The sequence below is a fragment of the Hemiscyllium ocellatum genome, chromosome 10, assembly GCF_020745735.1.
Source record: "Hemiscyllium ocellatum isolate sHemOce1 chromosome 10, sHemOce1.pat.X.cur, whole genome shotgun sequence".
Taxonomy (NCBI): domain Eukaryota; kingdom Metazoa; phylum Chordata; class Chondrichthyes; order Orectolobiformes; family Hemiscylliidae; genus Hemiscyllium; species Hemiscyllium ocellatum.
In genome coordinates, this window is record NC_083410.1 from 84,286,425 (window position 1) to 84,307,645 (window position 21,221).

At 45.2% G+C, this 21,221-nt stretch overlaps 1 long non-coding RNA gene across 1 annotated transcript; it reads right to left on the bottom strand.

Moving 5' to 3' along the window:
- Positions 1–518: 518 nt before the first annotated feature.
- Positions 519–19,699, bottom strand: LOC132819482 (uncharacterized). Its single transcript, XR_009645092.1, has 4 exons — positions 19,549–19,699; positions 15,058–15,222; positions 11,947–12,111; positions 519–1,496 (listed from the first exon to the last, which is right to left on the bottom strand). It is a non-coding gene; the product is annotated as an uncharacterized LOC132819482 (long non-coding RNA).
- Between the last annotated feature and the right edge of the window lie 1,522 nt (positions 19,700–21,221).

The following is a 21,221-nucleotide window of genomic DNA, read 5'->3' on the forward strand; positions in this document are numbered from 1 at the left end:
TTACGTGTGTACTGGCTAAAAGAGTGGAGGGACCTGGTTAATTGAAGAACACTACTTCTAGGATATCTCTAAAATACAAGATTCCAGGGTTAAAGAATACCAGAACCAGAAGTATTCTGGCTGAGGTAACTACACTTTATACACAATTGATTCCTTTATTGACTGGGGAGTCTACACTGTGCAATGACTGGAGAGGACTTAACCTTGCTGGAAATAAATGAAAGGCTCAAGAAATCTCAACCCTTTCAATCTCTGATCCGTATCTGACTTGGTTTATTGTGGGTGTACCTCAGATTGATGGAGTAGAAAAGTTGAATTAAAAAGATTGGTTTAGAATAAATATGTTAAAACTACATAATTATAAAGTAGCTATCTATTTAAGATAATATGTGGATTCATTCATTTTGTAAATGAATGGGTTTTGAGATTCTATAAAGACAAAATTAAAAATATAATTGGCTTTTACCATGATCATAGTAATACTCATCTAATAAAATGAAAGTTGATCACTCCCAATCAAGTTTCTGTATAAGTTTAATATCACATCTGTTTTTTAATTGTATTCCTCTAGAAATGAAGATATAATTTTTTGAATAGGTACAGGGTTACAAATTTGATCATGCTGAATTTAAATGTAGCATCACAATGAGTGATTACCCCACATCTAGTCAAGCTAAGTGCTTGGTAAGATGGCAGCAGAGTAGGGCTTCTGAGCCCAGGGCTCATCTGCTCCATCCGCTTGTTTTCCATTTCTTTTCTTTTTTCTCTCTCTTCTCTTGTTTTTTTTTCCTCTATCTTATTTACCTCTTGATGAAGAGGTCGGTCACGATGATGGCATCAGTGGCAGTAAGTGGGGCCAGCAGTGCAGACTTGAAGGGTCCCAGCGCAAAGCTGAGGCAGTCGGTGAGTGGGCTCAGCAATGTGGACTCGTAGCAGTAGCATTGGGTTCCATGTGGCTTCTGCATCGTCAAGGAGGTCCTAGTGGTGTCTCCTGGCTGCTGCTGCAGAGGTGACTTTGGGTTCTTGGCAGCATCTGCTTCCAGTGCAAATTCACGGAGGCGGTGACGGAAGTGAGTTTCTGCCTAGTATGAGATACGGCAGCATCAGCAGCAGCTGCATCAGCAAGGTGGGCCCAAGGTGAACTCATAGTGGCGGTGGTCAAATTTGGGCCACTTTGGTACCTGACTGCATTGGCCGCATTTGCATTGGTGAAGTTCAGTGAGAGCTCAGTGATAAGGGCATTGGTGAAGGCGAGATGCCACCAAAGAACAGTGACTTTCATTTCAGCAGCAGCAACGCAGCAAAGGACACTCATACCTGGCCAATTCCATGTTGGCGCACTTAACAAGAATGACTGTAAAATTGGATACTTTCTTTATTTCTTCATTTTTCTGTCTTCAAATTCTATGTTTTGTTTTATTTTTCTGTGTTCAAAGATGTGCTGGAGAGTGGTGACACTACACAACACTTTTCATTGTATTTTGTAAGAAGATATACTGTATGTGACAATAAATAAATCAAAAGCAAATCAATTAATAGAGGAACCTTGATTATCCGCATATCAATTATCCGAATTTTGGATTATCCGAAGGAGATCGCAAGGTCCCAATAGAAACTTGCGTCAAAGAGCTGGTTCAACCCTGGTGGCGTCTTTTGTTTAGTGGTACAATGATTAAAGATGAACTCGGCTCACTGAAATGCTGCCAAGAACCGTCGTAGACAGACCAGGCACCGTCTCCAAATGATTGACCTTCCTCCCTCTCTCTCCCCACTTTCCCTGGAGTTCTACATAGGGGTGAATCCTAAACCCCAACCCCCCCCCCCCCCTTTCCCAGATAAGCTCTCCAACATTGTCCTGTACAGGGCAGAGGTAGAACCGGTCAAAAAGGTGTGTGTGTGTGTGTGTGTGTGTCCTATTTGGAGACTCACTCCACAAAGGCAGCATCAGTCTTACTGTTGGTGTACAGTCTGGCTGGCCCGGGGGGTGGGTGGGGGTCAGTTGGGGGGCGGAGGTGCAGACGGGTGTCAGACAGTGGGTGGGGTTGGACGGGGCATGGGCAAGGAAGCAGACGGGATGATGGGATCAGACAGGGTTGGAGGACGGGCGGGGCTGGGGGTGGCTGGGTATGGGGTTTGGGAGAAAGGTGGGAGCGGTCGGGGCTGGGGCGGGGTGGTGTGGGAGCGGATGGGGTGGAGGCAGACGGGGTTAGAGAATGGGCAGGGTGGGAGCAGACAGGGTTGGGGGAGGGGGCTCATGTGCAGTGTGCTGCTGCCTAGTCTCCTGAATGGGGAGCAGAAAACACCAAGCCCCAGAGGCAATCAATTAACCGAATAATCAATTATCCAAACGAAATGGTGCCTGCCCATCTCATTTGGATAATCGAGGTTCCTCTGTAAATCAAATTAAAGTAATGCAAACAACACCTCAAAAGTCTGCACTTCTTAAAGAGCAAGTGTTTTCAGGTAATGGAACTGGGTCAGAAATTGTTTCAGAACAGAAATGAAACAACAGTCCAGATAGAATGCTTCCAAAATCTCACCCAATCCGAGCTATCTCCCTCCGAACTGACTGCACACTGCTTAGACCCAAGCCTGCCAATAAGGTGCAGTTATAGTCTGGCATACTGACCTCTTTATTGCAGAGGCTGAGCGCCAGCTCTTAGATACCTCCTCTTATCTTCCCCGGACCATGACCCCACCATGGCACATCAGGCCATTGAATCAACTATGGTAACTTACCACATTTCATGTGGTGATCTCTCTCCCACTGCCCCAGCCCCACAATGTTTGTTTCTACCTCCACCGGAAAATCCACAAACAGAAGTTCCCAGGCAGACCCATTGTTTCAACTGGCTCCTGCCCTAAAGAACTCATCTCTTCTTACCTTGACTCAGTCTTTTCTTCCCTGGTCCAATCCCTGCCCAGTCCATCTGTGATTCCTCTGACATTTTACACCAATTTTGAAATTTTCAATTTACAGCCTCCAGCTGCCTACTCTTCACCATGGACATCCATTTACACATACATTCCCCACCAGAATTGTCTCAGGGCCCTCTGCACCTTCCTGGAGCAAAGATCTGAACCCATCCACCACCGCCTCATCGGCTTGGCCGAGCTCGTCCTCATCCTCAACAACTTCTCTTTCAACTCCTCTCATTGTCTTCAGGTCAGATGGGCGGCCATGAGTACGCGCATGGTCCCCAATTATATCTGTCTCTTTGTGGGGTACGTGGAGCATTCTTTGTTCCAGTCGTATTCCATGCCCCATCCACAACTTTCTCCAATATATCGATGATATTATCAATGTTGCTTCCCTCTCTTGTCTGAAATTGGAAAAGTTCATCGATTTTGCTTCTAATTTCCACTCCGCCTTCACTTTCGCATGGTCTATCTCTGACTCCTCCCTTCCTTTCCTTGCCATTTGTTTCCATTTCTGGGGATAGACTGATCATTAATATCCATTATAAACCCCCGACTCCCACAGCTACCTGGACTATACATCCTTGCACCCTGCTACCTATAAAGACTCCATTCCATTCTCTCAGGTCCTCCGTCTCCTTTGCCTTTGTTCTGATGAGGTCAACATCGACAAGGGAGCCTCCGAAATGTCCACCTTCTTCCTCAACCGATGATTTCTCAGCATCTTTGTTAACAGGGCCCTCAACTGGGTCCAACTCATCTTTCAAACTTCCGCCTGCACCCCCTTTCTTCCCTCCCACAACAGCAAAAGGGTTCCCCTTGTCATTACCTAACATCCCACCAGCATCCACGCCCAGAGGATCATCAACTGCCATTTCCATTACCTCCAGTGAGATGTCACCACCATACACATAATTCCCCTCACTCCCTTGTCCACCTTCCACAGGGACCATTGCCTCCAGGACACCCTGGTCCATTCTTCCTTCACTGCCAACACCTTCCCACAGCCCCACACCACCTTCCCCTGTAACTGATGAAGGTGCAACACCTGCCCATATACCTTCTCCCTCCTCAGTTTCTAAAAGCACACACGTACCTTCCAGTTGAAGCATCACTTTACCTGCACCTCCCACAATTTAATCTACTGCATTTTCTGCTCACAATGTGGTTCTCCTCTACGTTGGGGATCTGAAGTGAAGACTGGATGACTGCTTTGCAGAACGTCTATGTTCTGCCTCCAGAAAAGACCCTGAACTTGCAGTTGCCTGTCACTTTAACACTTCACCCTGTTCCCTGGCCAACATCTCTGTCTCAGCCTTGCTGCAATGTTCCAGCAAAGCTCAGCACAAATTGGAAGACTAGCACCCCATTTTCTGCTTGGGGACGCTGCAGCCCTCTAGCCTCAATATCGAATTCAATAATTTTAGGGCCTGAACTCCCTGATGTCCTAGCATCCTACCCCACGCACCAGGCCTGGTTATCACATAGCCTGCCATTACACACTACCTATTGTTGGCCACTAACAGTCTCCATTAGCAGCTATTCACCCTCCCAGCCAGATCATTATCAACTCCTTTGTCTGTCCAACTGTCCTCTGTCTTTTTTTTGGCTGTATCTCCACCTCTCATTTATTCCTTACCCCCTGTCCCCCACCCTATCCTCTGCAAATATTTTGATTTTTTTTTGACTGCCATCAATTCTGAGGAAGGGTACCAGATTAGATTAGATTAGATTAGACTAGACTTAGTGTGGAAACAGGCCCTTCGGCCCAACAAGCCCACACCGACCCGCCGAAGCGCAACCCACCCATACCCCTACATTTACCCCTTACCTAACACTACGGGCAATTTAGCTTGACCAATTCACCTGCCCCGCACATCTTTGTGACTGTGGGAGGAAACCGGAGCACCCGGAGGAAACCCACGCAGACACGGGGAGAACGTGCAAACTCCACACAGTCAGTCGCCTGAGTCGGGAATTGAACCCGGGTCTACAGGCGCTGTGAGGCAGCAGTGCTAACCACTGTGCCACCGTGCCGCCCACTCTCTGAAATGTTAACTCTGATTTCTGTTCACAGTTGCTGCCAGACCTGCTGAGCTTTTCCAGCAACTTCTATTTTTGGCTCTGGTGTGGTGTTGGGAGTCTTATTCCAAAAGGAGGAAAGAATTCCTACTTGGGGCCAGGAGGTCTCAAGGCTTAAATGACAAACTGGATAGGAGATGGTAACCACAGATTTCAATTCAAACAATCTGTTCCTGCGGACCTGACTATAGTGCCACAAATAAGGATCATGAATTCAACACACGTAGTCAAGGTCAGTGAACGCATGTTCAAGTGTCATCATCTCTCAACTGCTTAAAGGACCACACCTACCTCATTCCTCTATTAGTAATCTCTGGTAATTCAAAATCATGCCGAGCAATCAGATCCTTCATCTGATGGTCACACATTGAACAATGCTGCAAGCTATACACTTAGTCTTCCTCAGCTTCCATGGAGTTACAGCTATTTAGCTACGCACACATCACCCAAAATGTTCCAACACTCTCATTGAAGATGGTGTGACCATGTGATAGCCCCTTTAAAACCTACACGGAATCACTAACGAATGTCCCTATGGGGCTTGTTGTGTATGAGTTCCTTTGGCAACAGGGAATGGCCTATCAAATTGGACTCATCACCCAAGATAAAAAAAGCAAACGCAATCCCACCAGCTCCAGAGGTGTGTAATAACAGTTCTGAACTGCTTGATCAGACAAAAAATGTTAAATAAAAAGGAATGACTTATTGGTATCAGTATCAAACATATTTATAGCCCTTTCAGCACTTTGGATAAGTTTACTTGTCTAGGCATGGTCAAGTTTTGGAGATCACTGCTGTTCATACTTGTTTACCAGGGTCTTTCACTGTTTTGACACATTATTACACACCACAGATTAATCTGTTCATGTCAATCTTAAAACAAAAGTCATTTTTCCAGTTTTTGGACATTGCTCTCATCTCTAAAATAACCAATGGGAGTTCAGAAGGATAAAGAAGACAAGCAACCAGGAATTAGTTAGAAGATAATTCTGATTGATAGAGAGGCAGATTTATTGCAGCAAAATTCAAAATAGTTGAATTAGGATTGAGAAATGGTTGCAGTAAAAAGAGGAAGTAAAATCAACTTAAAATAAAGTCAGCTAGGTAAAAACAATGACTGCAAATGCTGGAAACCAGTGTTTAGATTAGGGTGGTGCTGGAAAAGCACAGTAGGTCAGGTAGCATCCGAGGAGCAGTAAAATCGATGTTTTGGACAAAAGCCCTTCATCAGGAATACAGGCAGAGAGCCTGAAGGGTGAAGAGATAAATGTGAGGAGGGTGGGGAGTGGGGGTGAGTGGAAAGTAGCATAGAGTACAATAGGTGAGTGGGGGAGGGGATGAAGGTGGTAGGTCAGGGAGAGGGTGGAGTGGATAGGTGGAAAAAATGATAGGCAGGTAGGACAAGTCATGGGGACAATGCTGAGCTGGAAGTTTGGAACTGGGGTGAGGTGGGCGAAGGGGAAATGAGGAAACTGGTGATCCACATTGATGCCCTGGGGTTGAAGTGTTCCGATGCTGAAGAGGAGGCGTTCTTCCTCCATGCGTCTGGTGCTGAGGGAGTGGCGGTGAAGGAGGCCCAGGGCCTCCATGTCCTCGGCAGAGTGGGAGGGGGAGTTGAAATGTTGGGCCACAGGGTGGTGTGGTTGATTGGTGCAGGTGTCCCAGAGGTGTTCCCTAAAGCGCTCTGCTAGGAGGCATCCAGTCTTCCCAATGTAGAGGAGACCACATCGGGAGCAACGGATACAATAAATGGTATTGGTGGATGTGCAGGTAAAACTTTGATGGATGTGGAAGGCTCCTTTAGGGCCTTGGATGGAGGTGTGGGCGCAGGTTTTGCAATTCCTGCGTTGTCAGGGGAAGGTGCCAGGATGGGATGGTGGGTTGTGGGGGGTGGGGAGGGGGGGGGTGGGGGGGGGGGGAGGAGGGGGGGGGGCGTGGACCCGACCAGGTAGTCACGGAGGGAACAGTCTTTGCGGAAGGCGGAAAGGGGTGGGGAGGGAAATATATCCCTGGTGGTGGGGTCCATTTGGAGGTGGCGGAAATGTCGGTGGATGATTTGGTTTAAGCGAAGGTTGGTAGCATGGAAGGTGAGAACTAGGGGTGTTCTGGTTGGAGGAGTGGAGTCTGAGGGAGGAGGTGCGGGATGTGGATGAGATGCATTGGAGGGCATCTTTAACCACGTGGGAAGGGAATTTGCGATCTCTAATGAAGGAGGCCAGCTGGTGTGTTCTGTGGTGGAACTGGTCCTCCTGGGAGCAGATACGGCGGAGGCGGAGGAATTGGGAATACAGGATGGCATTTTTGCAGGAGGTAGGGTGGGAAGAGGTGTAATCCAGGTAGCTATGGGAGTCAGTGGGATTGTAAAAAATGTCAGTCAAGTCGCTCGTCGTTAATGGAGATGGAGAGGTCCAGGAAGAGGAGGGAGGTGTCAGAGATGGTCCAGCTAAATTTAAGATCGGGGTGGAATGTGTTGGTGAAGTTGATGAATTGCTCAACCTTCTCGCGGGAACACGAGGTGGCGCAAATGCAGTCATCAATGTAGCGGAGGAAGAGATGGGAGTGGTGCCAGTGTAATTACGGAAGATGGATTGTTCTACGTAGCCAACAAAGAGACAGGCATAGCTGGAGGCCATACGGGTGCCCATGGCTACCCCTTTGGTCTGGAGGAAGTGGGAGGATTCGAAGGAGAAATTGTTAAGGGTGAGGACCAGTTCAGCCAAACAAATGAGAGTGTTGGTGGAAGGGTACTGTTGGGGACGTCGGGAGAAGAAGAAATAGAGCACTTGGAGGCCCTGGTCATGGCGGATGGAGGTGTAGAGGGATTGGATATCCATGGTGAAGATGAGGCATTGGGGGCCGGGGAAATGGAAGTCTTGGAGTAGGTGAAGGGCGTGGGTGGTGTCTCGAACGTATGTGGGAAGTTCCTGGACTAGGGGGGATAGGAGAGTGTCGAGGTAGGTAGAAATTAGTTCAGTGGGGCGGAGCATGCTGAGACAATGGGTCGGCCAGGGTGGTCAGGCTTGTGGATCTTGGGAAGGAGGTAGAACCGGGCGATGCAGGGTTCCCGGACTATGAGGTTGGAAGCTGTGGGTGGGAGATCTCCTGAGTTGATGAGGTTCTGTATGGTCGGAGAGATGATGGTTTGGTGATGAGGGGGTGGGGTCATGGTCAAGGGGGTGGTAGGAAGAGGTGTCCTTGAGTTGGCGTTTGGCTTCAGTGGTGTAGAGGTCAGTGCGCCAGACTACCACTGCGCCCCCTTTATCTGCTGGTTTGATGGTGAGGTTGGGATTGGAGCAGAGGGATCGGAGGGATGCGCGTTGTGAGGGTGAGAGGTTGGAGTGGGAGAGGTGGGTAGACAGGTTGAGGTGGTTAATGTCCCGGCAGCAGTTGGAAATGAAGAGGTCGAGGGCGGGTAATAGGCCAGCACAGGGTGTGAAGGTGGATGGAGTGTGTTGGAGGCGGGCGAAGGGGTCCACTGAAGGTTTGGGGGGGGGGGGGGGGGGAGTCTTGATTGTAAAAGTAAGCTCGGAGGCAGAGGCAGCGGAAGAAGTGTTCAACATCACGGAGTGTATTAAATTCATTGATGCTTGGGCGGAGGGGGATGAAGCTGAGTCCTTTGCTGAAGACTGAGCATTCGTAAAATAAAGTCATCAAAATCTTTCCATGTTTGTGGGCAAAATACTTCATCAATTTGTCAAAAGCTGATAGTTAAACTAACAAAAAATCAAATAATCAACCACACAGAAAGACTGAACAAAAAAAAATGGAGCCCTCTAAGGACACAATGGTTAGTGCCCCTACTTCATGACTAGGATGCCTGGGTTCAAGCCCACCTGCTGTAGATAGTGTTTCTACTGCTGAGCAAGAAGGCATGTGTTCAAATCCCAGCTGCTGCAGAGGTGCATTATAACATCTCTGAACAGAGTGATTACAAAATATATAAAAGAGGTCCTTGTGGGACTGGTGTGTATAATTTAATAACATTGCTGAACAGATTGATTGGAAATATAGGTTAATAAAATCTGCCGTGGGCAGCACAGTGGTTAGCACTGCTGCCTCACAGCACCAGAGACCCGGGTTCGATTCCCGCCTTAGGCGACTGTCTGTGTGGAGTTTGCACATTCTCCCCATGTCTGCTTGGGTTTCCTCCGGGTGCTCTGGTTTCCTCCCACAGTCCAAAAATGTGCAGGTTAGGTGAATTGGCTGTGCTAAATTGCCTGTAGAATTAGATGAAGGGGTAAATGTAGGGGTCTGGGTGGGTTGTGCTTCGGCCTTATTGGGCTGAAGGGCCTGTTTTCACACTGTAAGTAATCTAATCTAATCTAAAAGGTAAATTTGGTTAATGTCTGTTAATTGGCCCTTGTGTAGTACCCCTACTCTTGGTCAGGGGTGCTGGTTCAAGTCCCAACCTGCTCCAGAGATGTGTGATAACATCTCTGAACATATTGATTTGAAAAATAAAGGTAGAAAAAATAGATAAATAAGGGTTTCTACTGCTGAACCAGAAGACGTGTTCGAATCCCAGCTGCTCCAGAGGTGCATAATAATATCTCTGAACGGCGTGATTAAAAAATATATAAAAGAGGTCCTTGTGGGACTGGTGTGTATAATTTAATTTAAAAAAAAAATAAAGCAGGACCATGGTGCCCTCTTTTGGTGCACTTCTGGTGTCCCTACCCCCTCAACCAGGAAGCCCAAGTTCAAGTCCCACCTACTCCAGAAGTGTGTGATAATATCGCTGAACAGGTATATCAGAAAATAGGTTAAATAAATAGTTTTTAAAAATTACAAAGCAGACCCAAACTGCCACACTTCCAGTTAGATCCATGCGCAGTTGTCCTTGGAGAAGGAGCGCATGGTATCTATCAATGTCATCAGAGAAAGGTGGGCACTACACAGCAGGGATATAAAGCTTTATTTCTCCCTTCACTTCCATTTTGATTTAGTTCTTTCCTGTTCTCCCTACCCTCGCCCCTCTGTCCATTCCTCCCTCCCCCCACACCCACCCATGCTGCATTCACCTTTGATGGTTTGTATTGCCCATTAGAAGCTTTGCATGTATATACCGAATTGGCTACACAGGTATTTTTATTGGTGGTGCATAATAGTTAAAAAAAAGCAAGGTCATGAGATTTTGCTAGTGGGAACGTCACTCATTTGTGTATGATAACAATTCAGGGTAGAGAAAAAAAAAGAAAAAGCAGATCGACGTTGCCTCTCTTCTGTTGTTATGTTCATGCTCAGGTGTCCTTGGAGAAGGAACACAGTGTCCATCAATGCTCTTGATGTCTTTAGAGAGACTTAGACACTGAAGAGGAACACAGTGCTTTATCTCCCCCTCCAACTCCTTTTTGACTTAGTCTTTTCACTCTTTCCCTATCCATCCCTCACTTTTGATGATTCGCATTGCCCATACTGGACTTTATTTGTAAATATTAAATTGGCTACATGGGTGTTTTATTGGTTGTAGTTAGTGTACATAAAGGAAAAAAAAACACGAAAAAAGGATTTTGTTGGTGGGAAAGTTGCTCAGTTGTGTGTGATAGCACTTCTGAGTATGGAAAAACAAAAAAAACGAAATAAAAAGAAAAGAAAAAAAAGCATATTGTGGGATGGGTCTGCAGAACCGTGTATAGCAGTCTATGGCTAACCTTTGTACTCCACAGATAGTGGATATGTTTTGGTGTTCAACAATAAATGATGTTGCTTTCCTTAGTTATTACAGACCATGAGCCTTTTGCCCTCCACACAATCCTCTTTTCTCACCCATCCCTCTCTTCTGCATCTATGTTTTTAGACATTTTAGTAATGCTGCTTACCAGGCTAGTCTGGTGAAGAAACACCATCAGCTGATCTGACATTCACACCCACCAGCTCTAATATAGGCACAGGTAAGTCCAGTACTTTGTGAGCAAGCAGGTTGCTGAGGCTTGTTCAGGAGTTGCCTAGGGGAACGGTAATAGATTCATGAAGCATGAACCTGTTGTCCTCTCTCAGGATGACAGCTCACATCCCTAAACAACTCCACCAGTATCTCTGCTGGTGTCACTTCTCAAGCCAGCTCAGACTGATGTCACCCATTCTGATATGGTACAGCTGAAGCCAAGGCATTCAAGTTTAGAGTGCTCGAGATCATTCAGCAAGCTCATCCACACCACCTCCAGTGAAAGCCAGCAGTCTTCTACTAGCCATATCGCTGGTACTGATGTAATACAGTGTCAGAGCACAGAGTCATAGAGATCTACAGCACAGAAAAAGGTTCTTCAGCCCAGTCAAAACAACCACCTAACTATTCTCAACCAATTTTCCAGCACTTTACCCATTGTATTGTGGAAAGTGCACATCTAAATACTTGTTCAATGTTATGAGGGTTTCTGCCAGCACCACTTTTACTGACACTGATTCCCACTTTCCTCTGGTTGAAAAAGATTTTTCTCACATCTCCTCTAAACCTGCTGCCCTTCGCTTAAATTTAGGCCCCCTAGTCATCAATCCAACCAGGGAGGGGACGTTTCTTCGTCCACCCTATGTGTGTGTTGCTCATAATTCTATTGAACTGAATCATGTCCCTCAGTCTTCTCCAGTGATAAACCCCAGCCTTTCCTATCTTTCTTCATAACTAAAACTTGCCAGACCAGGCAATGCCCCAGTAAATCTTCTTTGCCTAACCAATGTTTTATACAGTTCCAGGATAACTTCCCTATTCTTGAACTCCATGCCTCGGCTAATAAAGGCAAGTATTCCATAATCCCTTCTTATACCATTTCAAATCACATATTTCGTATTTCTTCTTAACCTCTTCATCAATCTGTCCTGATACCTTAAGAGATTGGTGAGCACGCACATCAAAGTCTCTTTGGTCTGGGGTGCTTTCCAGGTTCCTAACCTTCATCATGTGTTCCCTTGCCTTATTTGTCCTGCCCAAGTAAGTCACCTGACACTTACCAGAACGGAATTCCATTTGTCATGGTTCAGTCTATTTGGCTGGCATGGTAGCTCAGTGGTTAGCATTGCTGTCTCATCACGCCAGGGACCCGGATTCGATTCCTGCCTCGGGCGAGTGTCTATGTGGAGTTTGCACATTCTCCCTGTGTCTGCATGGGTTTCCTCCTACAATCCAAAGATATGCAGGTTAGGTGAATTGGCCATGCTAACTTGTCCATAGGTGTGTAGGTTGGGTGCATTAGTTAGAGGTAAATGTAGAGTAATAGGGGAGGGGAAATGAGTCTGGGTGGGTTACTCTTTGGAGGGTTGGTATAGATGTATTGCACTGAAGGGCCTGTTTCCACACTCTAGGGATTCTATGATCTATGACCAGCCTGTTTATATGATTCTGTAATCTAAGACTAATCAACTCACCATTTACCACTTCACTAATTTTCATAACATCTGTGAACTTACTGATCAACCCTCTTACATTCAAGTCTAAATCATTTATGTATACCACCGTCAGAGCCTAAAAACAGATCCTTGCGGAACTTCACTGGCGACAGGCTTCCAACTGGAAAAATACTCCTCAACTATCACCCTCTGCTTCCAGCCACTCAACCAATCCTGGGTCCAATTTGCCAAATTTCCTTGGATCCCATGGGCTCTTACCCTTGTTACGTCACGGAACCTTATCAAAAGCCTTAGCAAAGTCCTAATGGATATCATCAAATTTGGTGCCCTCATTTACACATTTGATTATCTCATTAAGAAATGTGATCAAGTTGATCAGACATGTTCTTAACAAAACCATGTTTACTGTTATTGATTAATCCCTGCCTCTCCAAGTGCAAATTAATTAGTCCCTCTGAATTAGTTCTAATAGTTTCCCCACCACAGGAGTGTAGTTTCCTGGTTTATCCCCTGTTCCTTCTTGAACCTCTGTGATCAGAGAGGAATTGCAAGCTGTTGCTAATGCCCCTGCTATTTACTCTCTTGTCTCACTCAACAACCTGGATACATTTCATCTGGCCCCTGGAAATATATTTACTTTTAAGTCTGTCCCAGACCACCTAGATCCTCCTCTCTGTCTGAGCTAATTTCTTTACACTCTTTTTTCCTTCTATACTCATGTCATCATTCTTACTAGTTAACGATGATTCAAAGATTTCATTTAGAACCCTACCCATATCATCCGACTCCACACACAAACTACCACCATGGCCTTTAATAATCCTTGCACTCTCCCTAAGTTATACTTTTACCCTTATAAACTTGTAAAACAACTTAGGGATGTTCCTTTATTTGTGTAGTAGATCCTGTGTAAAAGAAAAAGCCATCCTCCACGGACCTAAAACATATTAAAACAGCCATCTCCTATGGACAAGCCCCACACATACACAGGATCTGTTCAGATGAGGAGGCACATAACAGGCACTTGGAAGTTCTCAAGCATGCTTTCATAAGAATGGGGTACAACGCTCAGCGGAACGACCACTAGTTCTGACGTGCCACAATGGGAAACTGTAATGACCTCCTCAGGAGACAGACGTGAGCTGCAACCAATAGGGTACCCTTTGTTATCCAATACTTTCTGGGAGCCATAAAACTACACCATGTTCTTTGCAACCTGCAACACATTAACGATAAGGATGAGCACTTCGCCAAGACCTTCCTCATACATCCCTTTTTCACCTTTAAACAACTGCCATACCGTAAACAGATCATTGTTCACAACAAAATATCTGGCTTTCAGGAAAACACCATACAACTCTGTCACGGCAGACACTACAAGACGTGTCAGAGTGTCGACACAGATACCACACCATTACACGTGGGGAGACCACCCGCCATCTACAAGACAGGCACTCGTGACACACCAACGTTGTCTATCTCATATGATGCAGGCAAGGATGCCCTGAGTCACTGTACATTGGTGACACCAAGCAGAGGCTACGGCAACAGATGAATGGACACCACACAAGAATCACCGGCCAGGAGTGTTCCCTCCCAGTCGGTAAACACTTCAGCAGTGGGGGACATTCAGCCTCTAACCTTTAGGTGACCATCTTCCAAGGCAGACTTCGGGCCAGGCAACAATGCAAAGTGTCTGAGCAGAGCATGATAGCCAAGTTCAGTAGCCATGGGGATGGCCTCAACTGGGATCTTGGATTCATGTCACACTATAGGTGACCCCACTAAACTATACACTCTGTCTCTCTCTCTCTCTCACTCTCACACACTCACGCAGACCCTCTCTCGTGCGCACACGCACACACACATCCACACACTCTCACAGATACTCACACCCCCAGATACATACATACATACATACACACACACACACACACACACACACAAGTTTGTGGGGTGAATTTGTACAGCAGAATTACATTTTATTTTGCTCATAAACTGCATAAATCCATGTAAGATTCTGTAACTCCCACTTTAGAAATAGAATCAGTCTGACCTAACATTGGGCCACAGACAGACTTTAACTTCACACCTTCAATGCATTATCTGAGCTGAGATGACACCTGTTGTTAAAAGTTATCTTGAGAGAATGTAACTTTATAAAAGTTCTGGGATTTACATATGAAGGAATCGAAACTGACATGGTCATTCTAAAAGATGAAAGACATAAGCTAAATTTATTTAATATTACATTCTATGACACTGCAATCCTGTTGCTATAAAGTCTTATGATTCTGCTCCACAACCATCTGATGAAGAAACAGCACTTCAAAAGCTCATGATTCCAAATAAACCTATAACTTGATTTGGAGGTTCCAGTGTTGGACTGGAGTATACAAAGTTAAAAATCACACAAAACCAGGTTACAGTCCAACATGTTTATTTGGAAGCACTAGTTTTCGGAGCACTTGTCCTTCATTTGGTGCTAGTGCTTCTAAATAGACCTGCTGGACTATAACCTGGTGCTGTCTGATGTTTAACTTTTCACAATGAAATAAGATGCATATTGTGCCACGTGCCTGCAGTCAGTGACTCTCTGCAGAATTGAGATTCCCACTACCATAGAATAGCTGTGCACTCATTCTTCTTCCACATATTTCTGTTTAAAAAGGAGTCTATAAAGTCCCCTGTCTTTATGTTCAGGGCCTCTGTTACCTTTTTGATGTTGTGATATGTGAAAAATGATGAGATATTCATAATCTTTCTGAGTCCAGCCTGGTAGGCTCCTGTGGCATTTGAATTCAGAACCATGGTGATCATCACGGGCACTGGCGATGCCATCCTCTGTGAATCTGGGTGGACAATTCAGTGATCACCTTGCTGAAATGTAAGGGCAGCTGAGCAGTTAGTACAGGTAGTTGAGACAGGACATTAGCAGGATCTAATGAACATCAAAGTTGCATGTAGGATGTCAAATTAGCATGAGACACTTCTCAAGCTCCTGGTGTGCAGGCAGCCTGGCTGGGCTCACACATTCCAACAATTGTGGTCTCACTGTAATTGGCAGAAAGTGTATTGGGTTAATTTTGGGACCTGAGAATCTTGTTGCACTGACACCACCACAGCATCTTATTCCACTTTGTGACCACAATATTGTAGACTGTCATTAGATAATACAGTCAGCACAGGCATAATGGGCCAAATGTCTTTTTGTACAGTAATAATTCTGTGATTCTGTGACAATATAGTCAAGGGTTTACTTCCCCAGTTAGAAATTATCAATCATTGACAGATGAAATCAAGAATGAGCGCTTTAAGGCAGTGTGAGCTGAAGATAGTATCTGTACAATGTTCAGTCACTGAATCTTCTTCAATTCTTTATCTGAAAACAAATGCACTGAACAAGATCAACTTCATGAATTCTTGTCATGGACGTCAGAGCAGGATCTAGTGACTTCAGCTCATTGCTGCCTCTGCCAACTTCCATGTCATTCAACACCAAACAGTGTCTCAGCACAAAATTCATGGGTACCAGTCGAATGCACCCATCATCTACATCTGACATTTGCCAACCCCTCATGACTCTTGTAGCACCTCTACAATCAATTTCTCAGGAAAATGAGACTTATGTTGCCAGGTGCAGTGCAGCTCACTTTGAACGGCTGCCACAAGGACAGTTTGTGTGTAGGGATAGATGCCCAGCTCACGGATTGGAACAGTTTGTACCTCAAGGCTGCTTGCTCGCTCGCTTTGTGCTTGCTAACTTAGTATCTATCTCAATTTGCACAGCATCACTGCCTTGCCTTGCTATGCCTGTCTTTGTCATGCCTTGCCTGTCAGCACGTTGGCAGTTCAACCAGAGCCTAAAGGCTGTTATTACCATTGTTTTGACATGCTCTTTCATGCAAACACACAGGCAGCTTGTCAGGAGGAATCTGTCCTGCTGTGGGCATGTTACTATTGGCACAATGAGACATCAACCTATCACCTATAGCATGTGCTAGCTGCCTATACAGCAAGCTTATAGCAAATGTTGGATAGTGTGTGAGGGTTAGTTCTCATTTCAGTCAAGGTGTTGGGAAGGGCACTGTTGGTCAGGTGGTCCCAATACAGTAAGTCATAGGCATCATCTGAATAAATCCAAGAGTTTGCCACAATCAACCATCAGCTGGGTCTCGTCGGTCATGTCTAAGGGCTGCTTGATGAAGTTGATCAGAAGTCTGGTATGAATGCAGTCTTTGGGGGGGGGGGGGGTCTGTGTGTTAATTGTCAAGGTGGGTGCAAGGAAGAAGTGGAATGATGTTTGTCAAATGGAGTGGGGAAGTCAAGACTGGGAGATGAAAATACAAGCATGTGTAAAGGCAACAAGGACAGTGATTGTGGTACTCAAAGTATATAGGCGATAAGCAGAACATTATCAGAGGGTGAGGTAAGCTACAAGAGGAGGGATTACGATCAGTGAGCATCAACGTGCCCTCCTTAGGTAAGAATAGAGGACATCAGGTAATGATATCTACCTGATGACCAGGTAGACATCATTAAGTTATAATGCCAGGGTTCAGGGAACAAGAAGGGAAGTTGGAGGTAAGTCTGGTCTCCATATTGGGAGTGCTGGGTGAAAGTGGGTATTAAGCACAGTGTGAGATAAAAGGGAACATGGAGACTCTGAGCAGGTACCTGGTGACCAGGCTGAGCCTAATTCTGATAGTGTCCATAGTAAGCTGTGTTTCTTGCCGTTCTCCAGGTGCTCAATGTATTTGGAAAGTGGCTGGGTCAATGCCCAGGGTGGAGACAGCCAGTGTGTTCCTGGTTAAAGCACAGCAGGTTAGGCAGCATCTCAGGAATAGGGAATTCGACGTTTCGAGCATAAGCTCCTGATGAAGGGCTTATGCTCGAAACATCAAATTCCCTATTCCTGAGATGCTGCCTAACCTGCTGTGCTTTAACCAGCAACACATTTTCAGCTGTGATCTCCAGCATCTGCAGCCCTCATTTTTTACTTGGAGACAGTCAGTGTCAGTTTGATGGGTGATAGCTTGGGATCTACATCTGCTGGACACTCAGACATTGAAAGGGTAAACGTGTTTTCAAATTTCAGCTACATTTCAATTGCAATAATTTCTTTGCCTATTTGCATTGCATGTGGTCTCAGCCTCGTCAAAGGCAATTTGTCCCATGTCATTCGTACTTGCAAATCTAATACTGCCATCTCTTTGATGCAGAGGTTAACAGCAAAGACATAAAAAGAGGTGAATGCTTGGCAAAAACATTCCATCATCTGTGATACTTCCAAGGGTGCTATGGGAAGGGGAGAAGATCACTGCATCATATGTCTTGCAAGGATGACAATTGACTGTACTGAATTCAATGATAAGTTTCATTGTTGATTGCATATGGGACAGGCAGGGGTTCAAATTGAAACTGGCATTCCTTTTTCGTTGTAATATGTGGATTACTCAGCCGGTACAATATCTTCACCAATTATTGCACAGTTGTGCCAGCCACTATAAATCGGACACTCAGTTCCAGTAGATGGGAGCTGGTTGCAGGAAACCATCATGGGCTGTAAAAATAATCATTGGTCATTATGCCATCAGTTGGTTGGCATTATATGAACAAACTGCAGCCTCTACCTGTTTCTTTGGTCTTCATTTTTTCTGGGTGTAAAGAAAAGCTCGTGTTTGGAATTGGCTTTCCTGAATGTGATGTTTCCGTACCAGACAATGACAAGTTCCAGCCAGACTCCTAGCATCCTCTTAGCCTTCTATCTCACTTATATCAATGCCTCCTGGTTAACTACTAACAGAATAGGGGTCAATTAGCTTATTTGGGTGGACAGCTGCTGAGTAATGCCAACAATAGACAATAGGTGCAGGAGTAGACCATTCTGCCCTTCGAGCCTGCACCACCATTCAATATGATCATGGCTGATCATCCTTAATCAGTATCCTGTTCCTGCCTTATCTCCATAACCCTTGATTCCACAATCCTTGAGAGCTCTATCCAACTCTTTCTTAACAGTAAGGGTTCAATTCCCACACCAGCTGAGGTTATTGTGAAGGACCCTTCTTCTCAACCTCTGCCCTCACCTGAAGTGTGGTGACCCTCAGATTAAACGACCACCAGTCATCTCTCTTTCTGAATGAAAGAACAGCTCTATAGTCTGGTAGGAATATGGCAATTTTACTAATATACCTTCCTATCCACCTTCCTATATCCTTAATAATTTTATACACCTCTATCAGATGCCCCTTTGCTCTTTTAAGGGAAGCAATCCCAGTCTAACCAATCTTTGCTCGCAGCTCAGACCTTTCAGCCCAGTCAGTTTCTCTTGTGCAGTCATATCCTTCCAATAATGTGGCAACCAGAGGCCGAACCAGCATTTCATTCGATTCTAGCATAACCCCTTGCTCTTGTATTCTATGCAAAGGCTAAGAAAGGTAAGTATCAGGTCAGGTAGCATCTGAGGAGCAAGAAAATCAACGTTTCGGGCAAAAGCTCTTCATCAGGAATGGATAGGCACACCATGGCCACTCTAATCGTCAGTACCCTCCAGGGTTCATAGCGTAACCCTATGCATTGTTACCCTTCCCAAAGTGCATTATTTCACGTTTCTGGACTGAATTCCCTTTCCACACTGCTCTGCCCAGCTGACTAATCCGTTGATACCCTCTTGCAGTTTATGGCTATCATTCTCACTAGTAAGCACACCACCTATTTCCATGTCATGATGTGGAGGTTTCGGTGTTGGACTGAGCTGGACAAAGTTAAAAATCACACGACACAATCAGATGATTGTGGAGAAGAAACCATCGCTACCTGCTCCACAACCATCCGATGAAGGAGCAGCATTTCGAAAGCTAGTGCTTCGAAATTAACCTGCTGGACTATAACCTGGTGCTGTGTGATTTTTAAAATAAAAACTATTTTCATGTCACCGGTGAACTTCTTGCTCACACGCTCACTCCCGCTATATCTCCGACAAAATGTACCAAGGCCACTTGAGATGTTTCTGTGCTGGACACAAAGGCTTTCTCTGTCGTGTAACTTTGCCCATTTTCTCTGCCCTGTTCAGCCCTTTGAGCAACAATGGATGCCTCTTAGGGGCTGACTCAACAGTATTAGTTTCTCCCTTTTCACAGATTCTGACAATCGAAAACCCTTTGAAAACATTTGGAATGTGAAAGGATTACAAATGCTGTTTACCGCAGTGTCCAAGGGCGCTGTGTTTGCAGACCCTCCTCCGAGCGCCAGCCGGTCCAAACCGGCTCGTTCAGGACAAGAACCGTTAGAGTGCTCCCCTGTTACCATGGCAATGCCGTCACAGGGCAGCCTTTGTATCTGGTTACGTGCTGTCCTGAGCTTTTCCAAACAAAAAGGCTCCAATTTAAATGAAGGGGGAGAGGATAAAAAAAAGGCAGGAGGGAAGTGAGAAGAGAAAAACTAGAACTACACTTAGGATGACATCACTGCAAACAACCCCCCCCCCGTTGCCGTGATCATTTAGTCAGGAAGGCCTGGTGCTCTTTCATTTGTTTAAAGCTCTGAGGAAATGTTGGGTGGTTCTGTCTTTGCCTGAACTCACAGTTGTATGAGAACAGTGGATGAACTCAACTCATGGAAGGGATCGAGGGCTTCCGCACTGTTGCCAGGAAGCTTGTAGACCTCCCACACAAACAAAAATGAACTTCATCGCCTGCATAGAGGTTTGACTGAGCTGCACCTCTCGAATCGTAATGAAAGCGTTCCAGGCCCTGGCTGTTTTCACACCATGCAGCTGATTAGCTCCAAGGAATTCCAGGCTCTGTTTGTTAGTCATGTTTTACAACAACAGGTTCATTAGCTGCAGCCATTCTCCCAGTTGGATACACAAACACACACTGAAGTGGGAGAATAAAACAACTTTGTTTTTTACTGAGCCGTTCATCATAAGGAGCTGCTGAAATGAATGTATTGATTTTTGAAGTGAGCTTTTTCCTTGTTATGTGATGTGTTTTCTTTAATAAATAATGTTCTTAATACTTGGAATCTTCAAAACACGTATTTTGTTAAACTCAGGCTGCGAGCTTGTTAAAATTTGTTTCACTTCGAAAGATCTGCTACTGCCTGGACTGTGATGCACCTCTCAAATTGTCTTTCCAAAGAGACCACAACAAAACGTTTAAAAACTCAATTCTCTTACTCACAGGAAACTCAGGGCTGTTTCTTTTTTCCGAGCACGAGGATGCGAGTAGCAGCTGTGGCTCAATGGTGTACTCCGTTTTCAGTTCCAGTTCCACGTTCGAGACTGGAGTGCTGAGTTGATAATTTGATGCAGCGTCAAAAGAATGTGCCATTTTGCAGCTGTGACATTAAACTGAAGCATTGTCGCCCCTCTCAGGTGCTGTAAAATGACATAATTTCAAAGAAGAGGGAATTCTCGCCTGGTGTCCTAGCCAAGATCATTAATTTATTGTTACTTGTGGGAGTTTATAATTTCCAAAATATCGCTGCGGTTCCTATGCCACAACAATGAGTGTGCGTCAGAAGTGGTTGTAACAGGGGATGTTATAAACTGCCTTCAAATTTTCATTTTTGCACTAATTCCCCAAATCTTAAACTCAAAAGAATATTTACAACACAAAGTAGCTATCCAGCCATTGTATCCACGCTATCTCTCACAACAATAGTCCAGCTGCTCCTATTCCTCCATTTTAACTCCATAGGCCTACAGAATCTTTTCTGTTCAAACAATTATTCAGTTCTCATTTGGAAACCAAAATAGTATCATCTTCCATCAGAATCCCAGACAGAACATTCCAGATCCTAACCTCTCATTGCAAGAATTTTCCTCATGTCATCTTTATTTTTTTAAGTGCTCTCATGGGCTAGAATTACCA